The 21,831-nt window shown below is 50.0% G+C and overlaps 1 pseudogene; it reads left to right on the forward strand.

The window, feature by feature from the left end:
- The first annotated feature begins 16,095 nt into the window (after positions 1-16,095).
- LOC120404820 lies at positions 16,096-19,747 on the forward strand (annotated as a pseudogene).
- The last annotated feature ends 2,084 nt before the right edge of the window (positions 19,748-21,831 follow it).

Below are 21,831 nucleotides of genomic sequence, written 5' to 3' on the forward strand. Positions count from 1 at the left end.
TCCTCATAAGTCATGTACCCCATCCCCCTAATCATTTTCATTGCCCTCCACTGGACTCTCTTCAATTTGTCCACATCCCTTCTGTAGTGGGGGGACCAAAACTGGATGCAATACTCCAGATGTGGCCTCGCAAATGCCAAGTAGAGGGAATAATCACTTCCCTCAATCTGCTGGCAATGCTCCTACTAATACAGCCCAATATGCCATTGGCTGTCTTGGCAACAAGGGCACACTGCTGACTTGTATCCAGATTCTCGTCCACTGAAATCCCCAGGTCCTTTTCTGCAGAACTGCTGCTTAGCCAGTTAGTCCCCAGCCTGTAGCACTGCATAGGATTCTTCCCTCCTAAATGCAAGACTCTACACTTGTCCTTGTTGAACCTCATCAGATTTCTTTTGGCCCAATCCTCCAATTTGTCTAGGTCACTCTAGACCCTATTCCTACACTCTAGTGTATCTACCTCTCCCCCACAGTTTAGTTTGATGCTAAGGAGGCCCTGCTCCCAGAATCCTCTAGCCAATTCACACATGTCAAGCTATACCACATTCATTCATAACAATGGCAGTAATTCAGAATAATTCAGGACTATCCCAGCAGCCCCCCACTCAATATCCAATTATACCAATATGACATTCATTAGCTACTGTGTATCCTGCTTTCCTTCTTATTACTTTAAAATTTATTTGAAAGCATCCTTTTATGATCTTCAAAAGCATAATCTGGCAATTTAATCTTAATCTGTAACACTTGTGGTTTTTTTTATATTGCTTACACATTTGGTGCCCAAGACAGAAGCATAGCAGAAATGATGCAGTTGTTTCACAAATCCACAATAACATTGCCCATCCAATGTCATTCCATTCTGTCTCTTGATGTACAATATCATACCAGAGATCTTATTTTTCTAAAACTTTTTCAAGAATTTTATATTTTAGTTATTACAATTCTGAGTGATTGTTTGATGTTCCTTAATTTGTCTATTTCCATATCCCAATCTGTATCATTCACTTCTTTCCTCCAAATATGGTGATAGATATCAATCTAGGGCGAGTTATAAAGGTTTCAGTCATGTGGGGGTGCCAGTGCTATTGCTTATACTCCATTCTGCGGTCCATAGGGCAGGTTTGGTTATTTGTTACATTACCCTTTTTCTTTTGATGCTGTTAGTGGGCTGTCCCTCCACCCTCCCACTTCCCTCATTCTCGTCATGCAGACAGAAGCAGCCAAAGACCAGAAGTCCAAAATGCAGACAATGCAATGTTTATTGGGGTTAATTTCCTGCAAGCATGATTCCAATTTCCCTATCCACTTCCTGTTTGACACCAGTTTATATAGCAATTTTCTCAGCTATATCTTAACCAATCACTTTACTGAAATCTAACCAATCCTAACATACTGTAACATAATTATCTAACCAATTATATCCCACTACCCCAATTAACTTACACCTAGCAAAATTAATTATACAGCAGACAGAAGCAATTAGAGAAGCAGACAGATTAACCATAGAAAAGTGGGGGCCATAAAGATTAAAACGGTACAGAAATGAGGGTTCCACAACCATTGAGAAGTGATTTCTTGCCCGACAGAATGCTGTCAAACTAAGTTTTCTATGACCATCTTTATCTGTTGGTGATAGGCCCTCTCAGGACAGGGTTGTATTCCTAACAGCCCACTAGCACCTTATTTCAGTGTGGCTGGTTTGGGATGTGACCATTCACTTCCCAGGTTATGGCTGCCCCTGCTGCTTAGCCTCAGACAGGGCCGGCCCCAGGGTTTTTGCCATCCCAAGCAGCCAACGGAGGAGGGGGGAGAAAGCTGCAATCAGCTCTACTGACGTCACTTCAGTTTTCAGCAGCAATTCAGCAGCTTGTCCTTCACACGGAGAGGGAATGAGGGACCCACCGCTGAAGACCCGGACATGCTACCCCTTCACTTTGGCTGCCCCAAGCACCTGCTTGCTGGGCTGGTGCCCAGAGCCAGCCCTGGCCTTGGACTAGTGAGAGGAGGCCCATACACAGGCAGACTGTGATTTTGATTCTTTGTTTTATGCCTCTATAACTAGCTAAGTGATAAAAATACACCTAAGTTCTTCAAGTATAGGCCTTTACAGGCAGGCCTGAATATCTATATTCTAACAGATGCTGACATATGTTTTTTTTTTTGCTTGGGGCGGCAAAAATGTTAGAGCCGGCCCTGAGAAGGTTACCCCATTTTTATTTGGCTACCACCATTTATTAGTTTGTTTTCATCCCTCTCTGGGTGTCATAAATAAACAGATAGTTAAGGGTTAAGGTCTCTTTTACCTGTAAAGGGTTAACATGCAGTACCTGATGACCACCTGAGCAGAGGACCAATCAGGGACAAGATAATTTCAAATCTCTGTGGAGGGAAGCCTTTGTCTGTGTTCTTTGTTAGAGTTCTCTCTTTGGATCTAAGAGAGGCCAGTCATGTCTCCAAGTTCTCCTGGAGTAGTTCCTACTATCCAATAGTGAGTATTAATTAGAAAGGCGGATTAGTCTTATAATTTGATTTCTACATTTGCAATTGTGTGTTTGCTGAAGGAAATTCTTTATTCCTGTTTGCTGTTACTTTGCTTTTACTGAGAAAGAAAGGGGAAGGGGGAATGCTCTCCAGGTTTATAGTTTAGACCCTGTGTATTGTTCCATCTTGGTATTACAGAGACAGTTACTTTCTTTTTATTCTTTAATAAATCTTTTCTGTTAAGAACTTGGTTGATCTTTCCTTGGGTGAATTCTCAGGGAAAGGGGAGGAGGGAGGCATCCCTCTGTAGTTGGATCCCAGTATCTCTCCTAGGAAAAGGGAGGGGGGAGGAAGCAGGGGGGAATGGTTTATTTCTCCTAGGTGTAAGAACTCCATGGATTTGGGGATCTTGGGATCCCCAAGGATTTTGGGGAAGGACTGTGTCCCAATACACGTACATTATTGGGTGGTGGCAGCTTTTACCAGATCTAAACTAGGATTTTAGTTTAGAGGAGTCCATGCAGGTCCCTATCTTGTGAACCCAACAGCTCCAAGTGGGGGTGAGACCTATGACACTGGGTATTTACCACAATCCATTTCCCTCTGATACTATTTCATAGTATCCTGTTTTATTCCCCAGGCACTTGTATCTATTACTGGATACACTTCTTGTGCCTCTCTGTTTGCTATGCCAAAAAGAACAAGGCTGCACTGGCGTATGATACATCTATGCACTTGCACCTTTCAGGTATCTTGGAACGACAGATTAATATAAGATTAATAACTCAATGCCCAATTAAGTCTCTCTGGCCAATTATCTCTCTGACTTTGTTTCAAGATCTCTCTCCACTGTTCTCCCCAAATTTCCTGGACTTCTATACACACTTCTCCCCAAGAAAATCCTGAGCAAATATTTCTTGTCCCAAAACACTTGTCCTTAATAATTCACTTAATTCCATTACAGAATATCCCATTTCTTGATTCATGATTTCCCCTTGTTCCCCAGTATGTGCTGATTGTACCAATTGTTCCAGAGTTTCTTTTACTCTCTTTCAGGGTGGAGAGACTCCATGTATTTCCTAATCCATCCCAGTATTAAATGTTTCCCCTATTGTGTCTCTTTTAACCATCCCTCTTCTTCCCATATCCCAAAACCAACATGTTTTATGTTTTGCAATTCATGTAGAACAATTTGGATAATGACTGTCTATCATCCAATCCTTAAGGATTGGATGATAGACAGTCATTTTTTTGGCAAGGATCCAATCCTTGCCAAAAAAATTAAATCTATATCTGTTGTGTATATATCTATGGCTGTGATCATAATTTGAAATTAACTATTCCATACATTCAGAGGAATGGTTAGTTACACTGATGTTCTTGTGTCAATTTGGTTACACGAAGCCATGTTTTTCTTTCTCTGTGTTGTAAATTACCCCCATATGAGGTATGGTATTTTAAAGCACATTTCTGTCCTTCAGGGCACTTTCATCTGGACACTTCCCATCCCTTGAATTGGGTATTATGACGATATCCTTTTACCATTACCCACTCACTTCCTGGCTCCCATTTAAATACAGATTCATTATCATGCCCCAGTGAATGTGTTTTGTGTACACCAATCACACTTTCACAGACACATCTCCATATTTTTGGTGGTGGTCTGTAATTTCACAGCTGGTCTTAAACCTCTGGCTGGAATTTTTGTTCCATTTTCAAACCAGGCCCCTTGAATTATACATTCTTGGGGTGCTGTCCCCAGATGGGGGTTGGTCTGTCTGAGGCGTTTCTCCATATGGTATATTTGGTTTCTGCAATTCCCAGTTCTGGTATCAATTACTTGAGACTCGTGGGTCCCCATTTCATGGGCACAATTTCTTACATTTGAGGTCCATAAACATCTTTTACTACTTGGATTATATTCTCTCTGAACTACTAATGTATGTTTTCTGAAGTCCCTTGCCACCCTTTTGTTAACATTTTAGAAATCGATTCTTGAACGAAGCATGTATTTCTGTTTGGGTTCAATACATGAAATATCCATAGCCTTTGAGTATCTTTCTTAGAATATCAAGGTTGGAAGGGACCTCAGGAGGTCATCTAGTCCAACCCCCTGCTCAAAGCAGGACTAATCCCCAGACAGATTTTTACCCCAGTTTCCTAAATGGCCCCCTCAAGGATTGAACTCATAACTCTGGGTTTAGCAGGCCAATGCTCAAACCACTGAGCTATCCCTCCCCCTTCAAAGGGATTAACTGAGTCTATTACTATGCAGGGCCAGAATTCCGTCTCCCACATCCAATTCTTCCTCCTTATTATATCCTTTACCTGGCTTAGCAACTTGATATCCCATATTGAGTTATGGAGAGTGTGATACCCCGGCATCCTTTTATTTACTTCTATTATATAATTAGGATGTGTTTTGCATGAAGTATGCTTTGTGAGGTAGCATTCTAAAAGTCTTGATCTGCTAGACATTAATATCTCATTGGATTGTATGTGCTATCATCGTGTGTATGTGAAGTTATGTTTGGCTGTGTGTGTGTGTGTGTTACTGAAACATTGTTGTGAGGTTGAAAACACCCACCAGCAGCCTTTCAGGTATAACAGTACAAAGACCAAACAATGTTAATGGCTTATTGAGGAAATGCACAAACCACAAGGATTACCCCAGGAACTGTGGACAATAGAAACCTCTCAGAGATAGCAGCACACAATAGGAACTGCTTGACCCAAGTCACAGCCGAAGAGCTTTCCAGCAAGAGGGGAGAAGATATAAAAGGGGGAAAATTACATCATGAGGGTACCTCGCTCTCCTTGCAACGAAACACCTGAAGAAAAAGTGATGGTCCCAGGCTACACAGTGGTAGCCGTCTTAGTCTGTATCAGCAAAAACAATGAGGAGTCCTTGTGGCACCTTAGAGACTAACAAATGTATTTGGGCATAAGCTTTCGTGGGCTAAAACCCACTTCATCAGATGCATGGAGTGGAAAATACAGAGGCAGGTATAAATACAAGTGAGAGGTCAATGCTAACGGGCCAATTCAATTAAGGTGGCTATTCTCAATAGTTGACAAGAAGGGGTGAATACCAAGGGAGGAAAATGCACAGGCTAGAGAGATTTCTAGCCTGTGTATAAAAACTTGGGGAAACCCAAGCTACAAAGTCAAGGCAGCGTGTGCCTTAAGAATCTGCCTGCCTGTTTATCACACAGGGTGAGAATTTGCTAATATATATCTTACCTATTTAACATATAAAGTTGCAATTTGGTTTATTTACCAGGTAATCTGCTTTGATCTAGGGCCACCCGGGCGGGGGGGACAAGTGGGGCAATTTGCCCCAGCCCCGCTAGCCCTGACCCAGCGGCGGTCTGGATCTTTGGCAGTGGGGGGGCCATTCAGTGCTGCCAAAGGGTGAGTACAAGCACCGCAGCTCCCCCGCTTTGCCCCAGGCCCCCTGAATCCTCTGGGTGGCCCTGCTTTGATCTGTTTGCTACTACCCAGAATCACTCAAAATCTATCCTTTATAGTCAACAAAGTCAGTTTTGTTTTGTCTAAACCCAGTGTGCAAATCCATAATGGAAGAAGCTGTTGCATATCTTCCTCCACACTGAGGGAGCGGGTGGACTTCATGATAATTGTATTCCCCAGAGGGGGCTGTGCACTTCAGTAGCTGGGAAGTCCCCCACGCAGAGCTGATCTCTTCATCTGTATGAAGCTTCAGCTGAGTGCGTCTCAACCTGCATGTGTGCTGGTAAAGTGCAGTCCGAAGCCTGGGGAAGGCTTGGCAGTGAGCACAAAAATACAGTGAAAAGGGAATCCAGACTAGGGAATTAGGAGGGCTCAGTGGTACCCCAGTTCCAAGTGGCATCTTGGGGGAAACTTGTGACAGTTTTCAGATTTCTGTACTGGAGAATTGGCTGTCTGGATAGAAATGTCTTTATCTCCTTTTACATTGTTTTTTTTTTTTCTAGCCTTCCTTTTCCCTCTGATCCTAGTGAAATAAACACAGCTAAAGTAAGCATTTACCGGGGAAACAAGGGGTTGCTTCCAAATTGTTGCCCACAGGAAGGTTTACTTTGGCTGGGACTTTGATCAAATCTGCACTGTTATCTATTCCAAGACTGGAATTTAGACTTTCCAAAAGCTCTTTCAAAACTTTTTCCTCAGAGAATTAACCCTAGAGGCTACTTTCAGGTTTGGGGATTTTTCTTTCATATTTAAGTACATAAGAAGCCTGCTACACAACCAGTGATTAAGGTTTCTTTAACACCTTGGAACACTTGATAAGGTTATTGCAGAAAAACTAAATGAATTCTTTGCATCCATCTTTACAAGTGGAAAAACTATAGTGAAAAGCAATTTACTAGAATTTTTAGGGGGTTAACAAGCATTATGTACGGGGAGATTTTGGCAAACCAGTAAAGTGCCTGAAACCACTATGGCTTATTGCTAAAAGCAGCCTGGTCAGCAGGCTTAGCTTAACCAAATCAGGAGGGGAGGAGGTTTTGGGTGCCACAGAAAGGGCAGCTTGACCCCGCGCCCTTCCTGATAAGAATAGTGTTGAAGTTGCTGATACCTGCATTTTAAAAGAGCAAGATGTGCCCCAGGAATGTCTATTGGGGCCTCAGGCTGCAAACTCTGGAAAAATCCACACCTGGTTAATCAATAATCAGAAGGAGCCTCTTGCTTGACCATTGAAACTGCTTACTTAAGTTTTCTTTAAGGGACATGTCATTCTATTACTAATGTATAAATAAGGGGGAAAAGTTTGAGGTAGTTGGACTATTTTTGGATTCACCCTCTGGATACATCTTGCGGTCCACACTGGCAGACGGAAGATTTGGCCACCGGAAGCCTGCTGCTGTGTCAATCGAGAGCCACACTCAGCTTTGGTAACTATCTAGGGTTGGGGGTGTTTTACTAACCTGTTGCGGACGGACGTATGTAAGTGCTTGAGACTAAAGTTTAGCTTTAAGTGAAAGCACTCTTGTGTTGTCCTGTTTGTGCAGCCATCGATCGGTCGGATGGCCGTGTCTCCCCTGACTTATTTCCTGACACCTCAGAGTAAAAGTTAAACAAGGGCTTCGGGTTGAAAGAACCCCGGGTGACATATAGACAAGATGATCCAGTGAATACAGTGTACTTAGATTTTCAGAAAGCCTTTGAACCCTTGCTAAAGGTTTTTAAACAAAGCAAGCTCTCATAGGATAAGAGAGAGGTTCTTTCTGTGGATGAATAATGGTTAAAAGATAGGAAACGAAGAATAGGAATAAACGGTCAGTTTTCAGAATGGGGAGAGATAAATAGTGGTGTCCCCAAGGGGTCTGTACTGTGCCAAGTACTGTTAAACATTCATCAATAATCTGGGGGAGGGAAGGAGGGAGCAGGGGACTTACAGCAACAGTGCACTCACTGTGTCTCACACTACACACACACACAGAGTCCCACTCTGACACAGACTGACACATACACCCTGAAGTGCCCCCCCCATTGTTGATTCTCCCGTGTGCTCTTTCTGTTGGTCCTATATGCCAGTGGGTTTCAACCTTTCATCACTACTGTACCCCTTTCAGGAAGCAGATTTGTCTTGCCTACCTCCAAGTTTCACCTCACTTAAAAACAACTTGCTTATAAAATCAGACATGGAAATACAAAAGTGTCACAGCCACACTACTACTGGAAAAATTGCTTCCTTTCCCATTTTTACCATACATTATAAAAGAAATCAATTGGAATTAGGGATGTCAAGCGATTAAAAAAATTAATCATGATTAATCACACTGTTAATAATAGAATGACATTTATTTAAATATTTGGATGTTGTCTGCATTTTCAAATACATTGTATTGTGTGTTGTAATTAAAATCAAAGTGTCCAGTGCTCACTTTGTATTTATTTTTTATTACAAGTATTTGCACTGTAAAAAAAAAAAAAAAAGAGAAATAGTCTTTTTCAATTCACCTAATACAAATACGGTAGTGCAATCTCTTTATCGTGAATGTTGAATTTACAAATGCAGAATTATGTAAAAAAACAAACCCTGCATTCAAGGTAATGCTGCCTTCTTGTTTACAATGTCACCTGAAAGTGAGAACAGGTGTTTGCATGGTATGTCTGGCATTGAAAGATATTTACCTGCCCGATGCGCTAAAGATTCATATGTCCTTTTATGCATCAATCATCATTACTTAATCTCCCCTGGCCTGTTATACCTGCTGCCCATGCTCAGACCAGAGCAGCCAATTCTTCAGCTTTTCAGACCCTTCTAGGAGTCTGTGGGGACATTTTTTCATCTGCCAGGGAAATCCCCTCTGGCTGGCATTTCCCATTTGCCTGCCTCCTGCAGAAGGAGACTCAATCTGCCTGAGGAGGCTTTTTTTTTTTTTTGGAGCTTCTCCCATGGACATAGCTGCCATCACTCATTTGGGGTGGATTAATTAGCTCTCCTGTGGTGGCCACCAGCTCCCATTATGTGCAGGGCATGGGAAGCCAGCCCGTGCCCCGTGGGGCGGGGGATGGGGGCTGAAACGGGGGGGGGGGCTTAGATAAAATGGGATTGAGGGGGGATCAGGGATGTGTGAGCGGCAGGAGGGGCCGGGAGGGGGGCAGAGGATGTACTGACGGGCTGATGGGGCAGATAATAGGGGAAAAGGAGTGTATGAGGGGGCAGGAGGGGGTGAAGGGGATGGGGTGCTGAAGGGAGGATGGGGCAATGCAGGGGAATCAGGGGAGACTTATGAGGCGGATGGGAATACGGCTGCAATAGAAAGAAACTCTGAGTGTTAGGCTGGGCTGGAGGCGCAGCAGCACTGTGGGAGGGGAGCTGGGGCTGGAGCAGTCCAGATCCGGGTGTGGTGAGCAGCTGGGGAGAGCGGACGGGACTCTGGGCAGAGGGCCTGGTGCAGGGAGACACCACCAGGCAAGAGACCTTGCAGGCGACACTTGGGGAGGAACTCATAACCCCAACAGAGGGGAAGGGGGATGCTGGAAACGGGGCCGGCTCCAGGCACTGCACCAGCATTCCAAGCAGGTGCTTGGGGTGGCAGTCTGCAAGGGGCGTCAGTCTGTGTGTTTTTGCCCCAAGCAGGGCACTGAATTGCCGCCGCAGACGGCGGGGCGGTCCATGTGCCATTAAGGTGGCACACGTTTTTCCACGGCAGCGGCAATTCGGTGGCAACTTCTGTCTTCAGCCCAAAGACAGAAGCTGTGCTGCCGCAGACAGCAGCTGACCATAGACGCTGACGCCAAATTGCCACTGCCATGGAAACGCGCGTGCCGCCCTAACTCCCGCCGTCAGGGCGGCTCACGCGTATCCGCAGCGGTGCAGCCTCTGTCTTCTGGCTGAACACAGACGCTGCCATAGGCGGCAGGTTTGTATAATTTTTGGTGGGGCCCAAAATGGTGGTGCCCCCCCGCTCCCGCCCTGTAAGCCGATATAAAATGAAGCTACAACGCGTCAGTGCCACAAGATTACAAGGGTCAATTAAAAGTGGAAAGTCAGAAGCAGCACTTGCCTACTTCAATATACAGTATTATATTTTGTTGCATCTGTTGTGATGAAGTGGGAATGTTCTTAATATTTTCTCTGAATACTGTGTGGGTGCCTCAGTTTCCCCTGCAAGATGCCAGCTGAAGGTGTTGGGGACAAAGATCAGGTGGCCTCCTTGTCCAGAAGAGACACAGAGGCCAGAGGAGGGAGTGTCAGTTTGGAGCTGGCTGGGGAAATTGGGAGAGACCCAGAACTTGGTTCTGGGCTCCCCACCCCCCAAGATGGACCTGACAGAGGGGTTCTGTTTTCTGTACCAACAAGCTCTGTTTAAACTGTGTTCCCGTCATCTAATAAACCTTCTGTTTTACTGTCTGGCTGAGAGTCACATCTGACTGCAGAGTTGGGGTGCAGCGACCTCTGGTTGCCCCAGGACCAGCCTGGGCAGACTCACTTTGGAAAGTGCATGACGTGGAAGGGCATGCTGAATGCTCCGAGGTCAGACCCAGGAAGGTGTAAGCTTCTTGCCCTGGAGACAGTATGCTCCGAGAGAGGAGGCTCCCCCAGAGTCCTGACTGGCTTTGTATGGAGATGTTCCAAAGCATCACAGCATCCCCTTCCACACCGTGCACTTCCCAGAAGTCCGCACAGGCACTGACACTCCCTCCTCCGGCCTTTGTCTCTTTTCCAGGCATTAGGAGGCCACCTGATCTCTCTGTTCTCCAACACCTTCAGTTGGCACCTTGCAGAAACTGATTTGGGAGAAATGAAGTAAAGCTGCCCAAACCGAGCTTGAGCACTCCTGAATTTTGAGGTGTTCAAATCTGGAAGGCAGGTGCTGGGGGTGGAGAGGGCTGTGGGCTCCATGGGGAGCATGGCAGCAACTGTCTGGAGCTGCATGGAGCCAGATACGCTGGTCTGAGTGGCACAGTAAGCAGTTTGGGGTTGGAGAAGAGGTAGGGAGTTCCGGGGGCAGTCAAGGGACAAGGAGCAGGGGGAGTTGGATGGGGCAGAGGTTCGAAGGGGCAGTCAGGGGACAGGCAGCAATTGGATAGGCATGGGAGTCTAAGAGGTTTATCAGGGGACAGGTAGGGGGTGCGGTCCTGGGGGGGGAAGTTGGGTGGGGTCTCAGGAGGGGGCAGTTGGGGACAAGGAGAAGGGAGGCTTAGATAGGGGCTGAGGTCCCAAGGGGCAGTTAGGGGCAGCGGTCGCGGGAGGGGGGAATTGGGGACCAAGGACCCGTGGGGCGTGGATAGGGGTGGAGGTTCTGGGGGCAGTTGGAGCAGGGGTCTGGGAGGGGGAAATCAGCGGACAGCGGCGGGGATTCAACGGGCTCTGGGCGGCGGGCCGCCGCGGGGATCCCAGAGCCCTTTAAATCCCAGCCCCGGCTGGGAGTCAGAGGACTCTGGGCTGCCTGCAACCGCAGGGAGCCCAGAGCCTTTTAAATCCCAGCCGCGGCTGGGAATCAGAGGCTCTGGGCTTCCCGCGCAGCAGGCAGCCCAGAGCCCTCTGATTCCCGGCCGGCTGGGATTTAAAGGGCTCTGGGCTGCCTGCAACTGCGGGGAGTGCAGAGCCTTTTAAATCCCAGCCACGGCTGGGATTTAAAGGGCTCTGGGCTGCCTGCAAACGCGGGGAGCCCAGAGCCTTTTAAATCCCAGCCGCAGCCGGGAATCAGAGGGCTCTGGGCTTCCCGCTGCGGCGGGGAGCCCAGAGCCCTTTAAATCCCAGCCGCGGCTGGGAATCAGAGGGCTCTGGGCTGCCTGCAACCGCGGGGAGCCCAGAGCCTTTTAAATCTCAGCCGCTGCTGGGATTTAAAGGGCTCTGGGCTGCCTGCAACCGCGGGGAGCCCAGAGCCTTTTAAAGCCCAGCCGCAGCCGGGAATCAGAGGGCTCTGGGCTTCCCGCTGCAGCAGGCAGCCCAGAGCCCTCTGATTCCCGGCCGTGGCTGGGATTTAAAGGGCTCTGGGCAGCCATGGCGGCGGCGGCGGCGGGGCGCTCAAGCAGGAGAAAAACATTGGTGGGGCAGAGCCCCTGCTTGGGATTTATTCATGGGGCTAAAGCCCCAGAGCCCCATATAAGTCGGCGCCTATGGACGCTGCTGCTGAATATCCACCGCCCTGGAAACGCATGTGCCACCCTAACCACATACAGACTGCCCCCACTGTCCGTGGCAGCAATTCGGCGCACTGCTTGGGGCGGCAAAAACTCTAGAGCTGGCCCTGGCTGGAAAGAGGGGTTCTGCCACCTAGAGCCTGAGGGCATGTGGCCCATGCTAGAGCACATGTCCAACTTGCATCATCCCTGCAGCACAGCCAGGGACTGGGAGGGAGGCCTGGGACGTGTGAGGAACAGACGGTGAACTGCCCTGACGTTCCAGAGATGGCAGTTTGTGCTTCCCCCGTGCCCACAGAGCGGGGTGATGTTTTCCTTTAACCTTTCCCTTTTTTCCCTTTTTTTTTTTTTTTTAGTTGCTGTTTAATAAATTGTATTTGCTCTGAACTCTATGCAATGGTCAGGGAAGCATCCAGGTTGGAGTGAGAACCTTGGATTTGGGATACCCTAGCCCCTGTCCTGCGTGACAAGGTTGGGGGTCGAGTCCCCCAGCAATCCTGGGCCCAGCGTGGTTGGCTTACAAGGACTCTGCCACACAGGTGAGTGGAAGGGAGGCCCTCGAGGTCATGCAGGTCTCTGGCTAAAGGGAGTGGGAGTGAGGACTCAGATCCTTTCGCTAGCCAATTCCACCGGGGATGTGTACAAGCCAGGCAAGTTCCTCACAGTAGCAGGACCATTCCCCCACTTATGAATATTTATTGCATAGTCTCCTAAAGGTAATTAAGTATTTTAGGAAAAAGTGTTAGAGTGACTCTGGGGGAAGAGGTGGGGCAGGACAGGTTCCAGAACTCCTGCTGGAGTGTCTAGGTTTCATATTACCAAGTTGGTCACCCAGGTAGCTACCTGAGAGGCTGTGAAAAAGATAAACAAACATACAAATAGCAGACTTACTAGCTAGCAATAAATAAATGTTGATGTGGGGGGACAGCCTAGCCCCTGTCCTGAGTGATCACAAGGTTCGGGGTCGAGCACCTCAGGAATCCTGGGCCTACCCTTGTCGGGGTTACAAGGACTCTGCTACACAGGAGAGTGGCAGGGGCGTCCTCGAGGGCAGGCAGACCTGTGGGTATAAGGAGTGGGAGCGAGGACCCAGATCCTTCTGCTATTCCAGGCCACGGGGGAAGTGTATAAACCAGGAAGTTTCCCACTGTTCCCCCGCTTACCTCTGTGCATATGTATTGGTTTTTTCCTAAAGGTAATTACGTATTTTAGGAAAAACCATCAGAGCGGCCACCCCAAGAGCTGCTGGCTGCACTCTGAGGCCATCAAAAATTTGGTTGTGAGAATCCCTGGGCTAGATGATCATGATGGGCCCTTCTGACCTTAACGTCTAACACGGGGTAGGCAACCTATGGCGCGCGTGCCGAAGGCGGCACTTGAGCTGATTTTCAGTGGCACTCACGCTGCCCGGGTCCTGGCCACCAGTCCTGGGGGCTCAGCATTTTAATTTAATGAAGCTTCTTAAACATTTAAAAAACCTTTTTTACTTTACATACAACAAGAGTTTAGTTATATATTAAAGACTTATAGAATGAGACCTTCTAAAAACGTTACAATGTATTGCTGGCACGCGAGACCTTAAATCAGAGTGAATAAATGAAGACGGGGCACAGCACTTCTGAAAGGTTGCTGACCCCTGGTCTAACAGAAGCCAGACACAGAGAGGCAAAGCGCCCTCCAGGGGCTATCGCTAGGACCCAGGAGCTGCTGGGTGGGAGCGATACTGGAGTCGCTCATTCCCGGGCAGCAGGAAGAGAATCGCAGACGCTGCAGTGACCTTTGGACCCAGGCTCGTGGCGAGATCCCCGAGCCCCGGGGGGCGGCTGGTGCTGGGAGCCCGGAGCCCTGGCTGCAGCCGGGAGAGGGGAATCTCCAGCAGGGCCCTTCCCGCTGCTCCCCCCCAGGAGCCTCTCCCAGGGCAGAGCCCCCAGCCCGGCCCGGCCCCTGCCCCGGGGGGCCCCGCTCGGAGGGAAGGTGAGAGAGACCCGCCCCCCCCCCCGGCACCCCCGGGCTGCTCCCCGCGGAGCTGGCTGCGATTCCCGCCCGGGGCCCGGGAAAGCTGCCGCCAGCCCCGGTGGGGGCGGGGCGGGGCGGGGGAGCCAGCCCGGGCCGGGGTGGGGGTGGACAGACACACGTGGGCAGGAGGGAGGGGTCTGGAGAGGGACCGTGGGTGGGAGGACAGGAGTGGACTTATAGGTGGGAAGGGCTGTGGGGGGGCAGGAGGAGAGTGAAGGGGGATGCAGAGGGCAGGATGGGATGGGGGTGGAGGGGCGCTGAAGGGAGGATGGGGCGATGCAGAGTAATCGGGGGAGACTTATGGGGCAGATGTGAACAAAGCTGCAATAGAAGGAAACTCTGAGTGGGGGTCACTGCGAAGGAAAGGGGATGTGGGGAGGGGAGGCTGGGGGGAGACAGAGCAAGAGCAGACTGGCTGGGGAAGGGCGGGGTCGGGGAGAATAAGAGGGGGAGATAAAAGGGCAGCTCCCCCACCCCATAGGGCAGGAGAGGGTGAGGGGCTGCCCCACCCCCCAGCCAGAGGGGGCTTCCTTTACCACAAATAGCTTGGGAGAAGGAGGCTTCCACCTAAGGGCTCAGAAGCTACAAGGCAAATATCCAGACCCCCCCTCCACCTCCTGCACCCACACACCCTGTTCCCAACTTATGATTTTCAGACGCACTCACGATTTTGGCATCTTTTTCTTCTCTGCCAGGGGGTGAGTGTGGATGGGCCAAAGAGGTCAGCCTCTGCCTGCCTGTTCCTGGGGGCTGCAGAGGTAGCACAGGGAAGCTCAGTCATTAGCCAGAGGGCTCTGGCTATTGCTCAGGGAGAGGAGGAGGCTGGTGTGTGCCTCTCTCTGCTCCTGATATTAGAGCTCTTGAATTGAGCTGCCTGGCTCAGATACCGCTGCCTCCAGCGGCGGCTCCAGCGCTCCAAGCACATGCCTGGGGCGGCAAGCCACGGGGGGCGGCGCCCTGCCAGCTGCCGTGAGAGCGGCAGGCAGGCTGCCTTTGGTGGCGCACCTGTGGGAGGTCCGCCGGTCCCGCGGATTCAGCGGTAATTCAGTGGTGGGTACGCTGAAGCCGTGGGACTGGGGACCTCCCGCAGGCGCGCCGCTGAAGGCAGCCTGCCTGCCGTGCTTGCGGCGGCAAAAAATGCTGGAGCCGCCCCTGGCTGCCTCCTGTAACTGAGAACTCAGACTGGGAAATTACTGCTCCCCACTGGGGTCTGTGCCACAGACAGACCTTCATTAAAATCCCCCCCTCTGTGCCCAGCCCAGGTGGGCACTTTCTCCAGTGGCTGGAATCAGCCCCCTGGGGCAGACCTGGGCTCAGCCCACACTAGCGCTTGAGCTGCCTGGGACTGGGAGAGACCCGGGGGAAAGGGCTGGGGCCGGGCAGGAAAGTGACTCTGCACAAAGGGCCCCTTTCAGCAACCTCCTAGTGAGTTTGTACTGGAGGGGGAGAGGGGAGGGGCTCCCTATGAGTCTGTGGGTCCTGGAGCTCCTACCCTCAGTGACACAGCCAGGCTCACCCTGGAGAGCCAACGCCCATGGGAATGGGACAGTTCCCGGTTCTCCCAGGCAGGGGGGAGAGGGAAGGAGACAGGAAGGGGAGGGGTGAGACCGAAAGGGGCAACAGGAGAAAGAAGTGGGGAGGGAGGTTCCCAGCTCCCAGCCCTGCCCGGATCCATTCCCTGCACCCCATGGGCTGACTGACTCTCCTGGGAACAAGGGGAGGAGCTGACAGAGGAGAAACCAATTCCTGTCTCTGCCTAGTCCCCATGCTGCTGGGGGATGTGCTGCCCTTGGGGCCAATGTCAGGAGGAACCCCCCAAAGTGTTTCCTTTGATTCTGCTCTTTTCTAACCTTTGTCTTAGTGACTCTGTCCCTGGGGGGGATTAAAAGTGTCTCAGGGGTTCAGTGCTGGGGGGGAGGGGCCAGCTTTGTGTGGTGATAAAGTGACTGAGGGTTTTCCCAGCATGGCAGAGTCCAGAGTGTCTGTCTGCAGGGAGAGAGCCTGGGGGGAATCGGGGTGTGAAATGGACTCAAGCCCTTTCTGAAACCTCCCCCATCGCCCCTCTCGCCCCGACAGGCTGAGGAATCACGTCCACGTTTCGCTCCAGATCCTCCGTCTTCCAAGGGACAGGGAAGGGAAATGGCTGTGATGGAGCCAGCTCAGGTAGGGGATTTTCAGGGAGCTGCAGGGAGTTTGTTGTGGAGAGTGATGGGGAGGAAGCACCCAGGGGGAGGCAGGGACGGGACAGGGTGTGATAAATCTGCTGGGACATGTTCAGTTTGGAGCCTGATTTTCTGAACAGAACCATTTGCAGATGCTGGAAACATCCCCCCATTTCTGAACCAGGAAACACGTCTCCTGGCAGGGCTGGGGAAACTGACCAGACTCCCAGTGCTGGACCCTGAACCCACTGGCCAGAGGCTGCTGTGAAATACGCAGGGAAGCTGTTGGGATTCCTGTCCCTGTCCCGGACTCAGAGCTCTGCTTCCCGCATCAGCCTTTGGTTGGCAGGCGTGTGGTAAATGAGAAGACCCTGCCCTGCTCCGTGTGCTGGGGGGACAAAGAGCTCTTACCTTCTCCCACCCCCTGAAGCCTCCTGGCTGCTCTGAGCAGGGTAGGGGTGGGATTCTGCTTTTCTGGGCCGCCTCTGCCATGAATAGTGGGATTGTGGCTGGGGCAGCAGGTGCTGAGTGGGGGACTCTTGTTGTTCCAGATGCTGCTGACCTTCGAGGATGTGGCTGTGTATTTCACCCAGGGGCAGGGGGCTCTGCTGGACCCCGCTCAGAGAGCCCTCTACAGGGACGTCATGCAGGAGAACTATGAGACAGTGACCTCGCTGGGTAAGCGATACCCGTCCCCTTGATTATTAGAAGCTGTGGGATCTGCATATCTGACTCTAGTCAGATTTTTCCCTGGTGAGTTAGTTTGGAGTGGGAGGGTCGCATAATCCACAGCTCCAGTGTGAGAGACCCTTTATCTCCACACCCCATTCTAGCGAACAGGGGATACAGAAACCTAATGCACAGGCTAATTCATCCCCATCTCTCCAACTTTCAAGGGGCCAGGAGCAGGGTATTGCCCTGTCTGTATTATTTCTCCTTCACACACCATTCACCTTCCTTCCTGGAACTAGCTCCACCCATGGGGAGGGCTCTCCATTCTGCAGGCTTGGAAATAGGCAGGTGTTTAACACCCGAGCTGAGCTGTGGGTCCACAGAGAGCATCTACCCTGAGACCTCCTAGTGAGGGAGTGACAACAAATCTGTGACCTCAGATGTCTGCTGCTCCCAAGGGGTCTGAGTTACCACAGTTCCATGTAGGGTCAGGTTAAACTCAGGGAATATTCCACGTAACAAATACTCTACCAAGACTCCATGAGCCCTGACCTTGCCTAATTTCACTGCTCAGCAGGATTCCCCGTTCCCAAACCTGACCTGATCGCCCTGCTGGAAAGAGGGGAAGAGCCGTGGGTCCCGGATCTACAAGCCACAGAGGAAAGGAAGAGCCCGAGAGGCACCCGCACAGGTGAGGAATGAGGGAAACAGATAAACATCTGGCAAGTGAAGGAAAAAGCTGGGAGTACCAAAAACTTTCTGTGACTAAGAGCCCTCAGTTCTGCCCCATCTCACCTAGGTCAGAGCTGCAGTCAGCAGGTGTTGTAGCATCAAAGCAAAGATCAGTCACGGCTTCCCACCCATCCTGTTAGCTGTCGGGAATTTCCTACCTCATTTTCCTTCCCTGGGAGTGTTGGGGTGGGATGTGGAGGCAGAATCCAATGTCTCCAGCTCCCCAACAGTCATTGTGTTGTGTTTTCCCTCTTTGCTATTCCCCTTTCTGTCCTTTCTCCCTGGCACAGGCAGTGACTCCTGTCTGGCTTCTCTCTCTCCCGGCAGGTGATAGGACAGTGAGTGAGAACAAGGAGGAGAATCAGCAGCAGGAAGGTCCTGAGCAAGTGGAACCGCAGGAGAGGTTTATGAGAAGAACAGAAGGGAATTTTTCCCAGCACTTGGAGCAGGGAAATGCCTGGGGAGATCAACACAGATCAGAGATGCAGCTGGGAAACCATCCCGGGAAGAAACTGAACAAATCAATTCAACGTGGCAGAGGATGGAAGGATCCCAAGGAAACCACAGTCCGGCAGACAAGTCACAATGAAGAGAAACCCTGCAAATGCCTTGACTGTGGGAAAAGATTCCGTTTCAGTGGAAACCTTCTTACACATCAGAAAACTGACACAGGAGAGAAGCCTTATAAATGCGTGGACTCTGGAAAAATCTTAATTCAGAAGTCACAATTTATTATACACCAGAGAGTACACACAGGAGAGAGACCCTTTCAATGCTGTGAGTGTGGGAACAGTTTTAGTCAGAGTGCAACGCTTATTACACATCAGCGAACCCACACAGGAGAGAGACCTTATAAATGCCTTGAGTGTGGGAAAGGTTTTAGTCAGAGTGCAACACTTATTGCACATGAGAGAACCCACACTGGAGAGAGACCCTATGAATGCCATGAGTGTGGGAAAAGTTTTAGTCAGAGCTCAGCACTTCTAACTCATGAGAGGACCCACACAGGAGAGAGACCCTATAAATGCCATGAGTGTGGGAAAGGTTTTATCGCAAGTTCGGCCCTTACTAATCATAGGAGAATCCACACAGGAGAAAAACCCTATAAATGCCCTGAGTGTGGGACAAGTTTCAATTTGAAATCAACCCTTACTACACATCAGAAAACCCACACAGGAGAGAAACCGCATGAATGCTTGGACTGTGGGAAAACTTTCCGTTTCAAATCAAACCTTAAAGCACATGAGAAAACCCACACAGGAGAGAAACCTCATAAATGCTTGGACTGTGGGAAAACGTTCTGTCTGCGCTCATACCTTATTAAACATGGGAGAATCCACACGGGAGAGAGACCTTATAAATGCCTTGAGTGCGGAAAGCTTCAGTAGGAGCTCAGCGCTCACCAATCATCAGAGAATACACAGGGAGGAGAGAACCCAGAAATAGCTTGACAGGAAAAGGTTCAATTTACTTTACACATCTGTGACCCACACAACAGAGACACCTTGATGTGGGGGAAGGTTCATTTGGGATCAGGCATCCGCACAGGGAAGAAACCTCTGAGTTGTTCTCAATGTGGAAAATGCTCCAAGTGGAGCTAACACCATACTGGACATCAGAGACTCCTCCACGCACGGGGGAAATTCTCTCAGGGCCCTGACTGGGGCTGGCCGTGGTGACAAACCCATTTCCTCGTTCCCACACACATCAGGGGCATTTGGCTCCCAAGGATCCAGCTGCGCATTGCTGGGGCGATGATCCAGCAGCAGCTGAGCATCAACTGGTCTGGGATCCTCTGGCTCTGCCTGGTCTCCACAAACCCCAGGCAGAGGAGAAGCCTTGATCAGTCCCTCCTCCCTGCTGCAGCCCTGGCTGCTGAGCTGATGAGCCAGAGGTGGGGAAAGGGAGAGAGAGAAACTCCTCCAGCCGCTCCCTCTGCCTGGCTGAAGGTCCCCCCTCTCCCTTCCCCTCCTAGCTGGGATCCCCCTGCCATGGAGATGAGGAGAAAGACACTTGGGCCAGGCCCCACCTTCACTCTAGACCAGGGGTAGGCAACCTATGGCACATGTGCCGAAGGCGGCACGTGAGCTGATTTTCAGTGGCACTCACACTGCTCGGGTCCGGGCCACTGATCCGGGGGGCTCTGCATTTTAATTTAATTTAAAAAGAAGTTTCTTGAACATTTAAAAAACCTTATTTACTTTACATACAACAATAGTTCAGTTATATATTATAGACTTATAGAAAGACATCCTCTAAAAACGTTAAAATGTATGACTGGCACACAGACCCTTAAATTAAAGTGAATAAATGAAGACTCGGCACAGCACTTCTGAAAGGTTGCCGACCCCTGCTCTAGACCCCTGTCCCCACCCCCACATCTTCCACCAGCCCCTGGACTGGGCTCCCCCGCTGACCTGGAGCTGTTCCCTGCAGGGCAAGTGTCCCTGGGGGCTGGTAACTCCTCCTCTCTCCAAATCCCTCTGGGCTCTGGGGGATCAAAGGTTAAGGGACCAGGGCAATGGGTTCTGGGGAGGACACTGGGGATTGAATGGCTGGGGCTGGAGTAGCTGGGAAGCAGGGGGAGCTGGGTGCTGGGCTATCGAGTGTTTGGGGATCATGGGATAAGAGGTAAGGGAGAGCACAGGGGTAGAGAGGTGCTGCCTCATCACTCACCCCCTCTGCCCCTTCTCCCTGCCCCCGGTGCATTCAGACAGCACCATTAGCAGAGACTGATTCCCACAGGGCCTTTTGTTGGCAGTCTGGATTTCCCACCTCTGCTAAGGCAGCATCAGCCTCTGAGAGGGAGACAGCGTTACCTAGTGGATAGAGCACTGGCTTGGGACTCAAGAGAGCTAAGATCTATTCCCAGCGCTGCCAGCAGCTTGCGAGATGACCTGAGACAAATCTGTGCCTTCCAGAGAGGGAATAAATGCGGAGTGATAATATCAGCCTCCGAGCGTCTGTCTAGGGCAGGAGAAGTGGTTGGGATTAGCTGGTGAGTCTCCTTTGTTCCTCCACCCCTTTTTCTAGTCTAGACTGACCCTGCGCAGTTTATTCCAATCCCCCATTAGCAAAGTGCTTGTTAGAGTCACTAAGTCCCCCCTTTGCAGTGAGATTGTCTCATTCCCAGACAGCCTCACATTGCTCCAGGTTCTGCTGAAAAGCATTTCATTTTTGTGCTGTTTCTCCCTTATCCGCCAGCATTCAATAGAGTCTAAAAAAGCTGGAGCAGGAATAGCAAAATAATGTGGTGTTTTAACTTCTGCGTTATTTGAGGGGACGGGGTGAGTCCAGGGGATTCCCTCCCACCCCCATCAAGCTCACATATCTTCTCTCACAGAGCAGCCTCTGCCCAAGCCGAGAAAGGTTTATCCTTTTCCCTTTCTACCCCTCCACCTTCATGTGTGTCATTTACCACAGTGTCCTTTGCCCACCATGCTTAGGAACCAGGCTTTGATTTCTTTGATCCTCAATCAGGCCCCTGAGGGCTGGAGAAGAAAATGTCCCATTCCTGAAGGGGGAATTCAAATGAACCCCAAAGCACAGTTTGAGCTTAAATCTGTAGTCCATAAGGTTACTTTTCTAGCTTGCTATATTGGCTAGAGTGCTTCCTTCACTGATTTGATTGATTCTGTTGTTGGTTTATACCGGATCTCAATATATATTACTCAGAATGGTTGGTTGTAATGCAGGGGAGCCTACAGGCCTGTATCCTGGAAGAGGAAGCTTAGCTTGAGTCATTTAGGATAAGTGATTGCAACCTTTGGCATAGATAAATGTCCTATTGGCGACCCCTTTGTCTCTGGGGGAACTGAACAGAGAATCGAATGAAGAACCGAAGGTGTTCACCTTAAGTTTGGACCAGGCCGGTAACCACAGGGTGCTCTGCAGCAGAACATGGAAGTTATGATTAATGTCAAAGGTAATGATTTCAGGGATGAGATAATATTAACCTGTCTGAATATATGTCACAATATGTTAGCCTATAGAATAAGCGTATCCGAAGATTTCTCTGGGTGAGGAAGTAAGATTTGGGCATGGCAGATTGGGCACGGCTATGAATATTCATGCCATTAGGAGGACCCTATAAAAGGGCCAACACCCATGCAGAGGGGTCGCTCGTTCGTCCCTCTTTATACCTTCTGTTAAGCTATCAGCTCAG

The sequence above is a fragment of the Mauremys reevesii genome, linkage group 4 (assembly GCF_016161935.1).
Source record: "Mauremys reevesii isolate NIE-2019 linkage group 4, ASM1616193v1, whole genome shotgun sequence".
NCBI lineage: Eukaryota > Metazoa > Chordata > Testudines > Geoemydidae > Mauremys > Mauremys reevesii.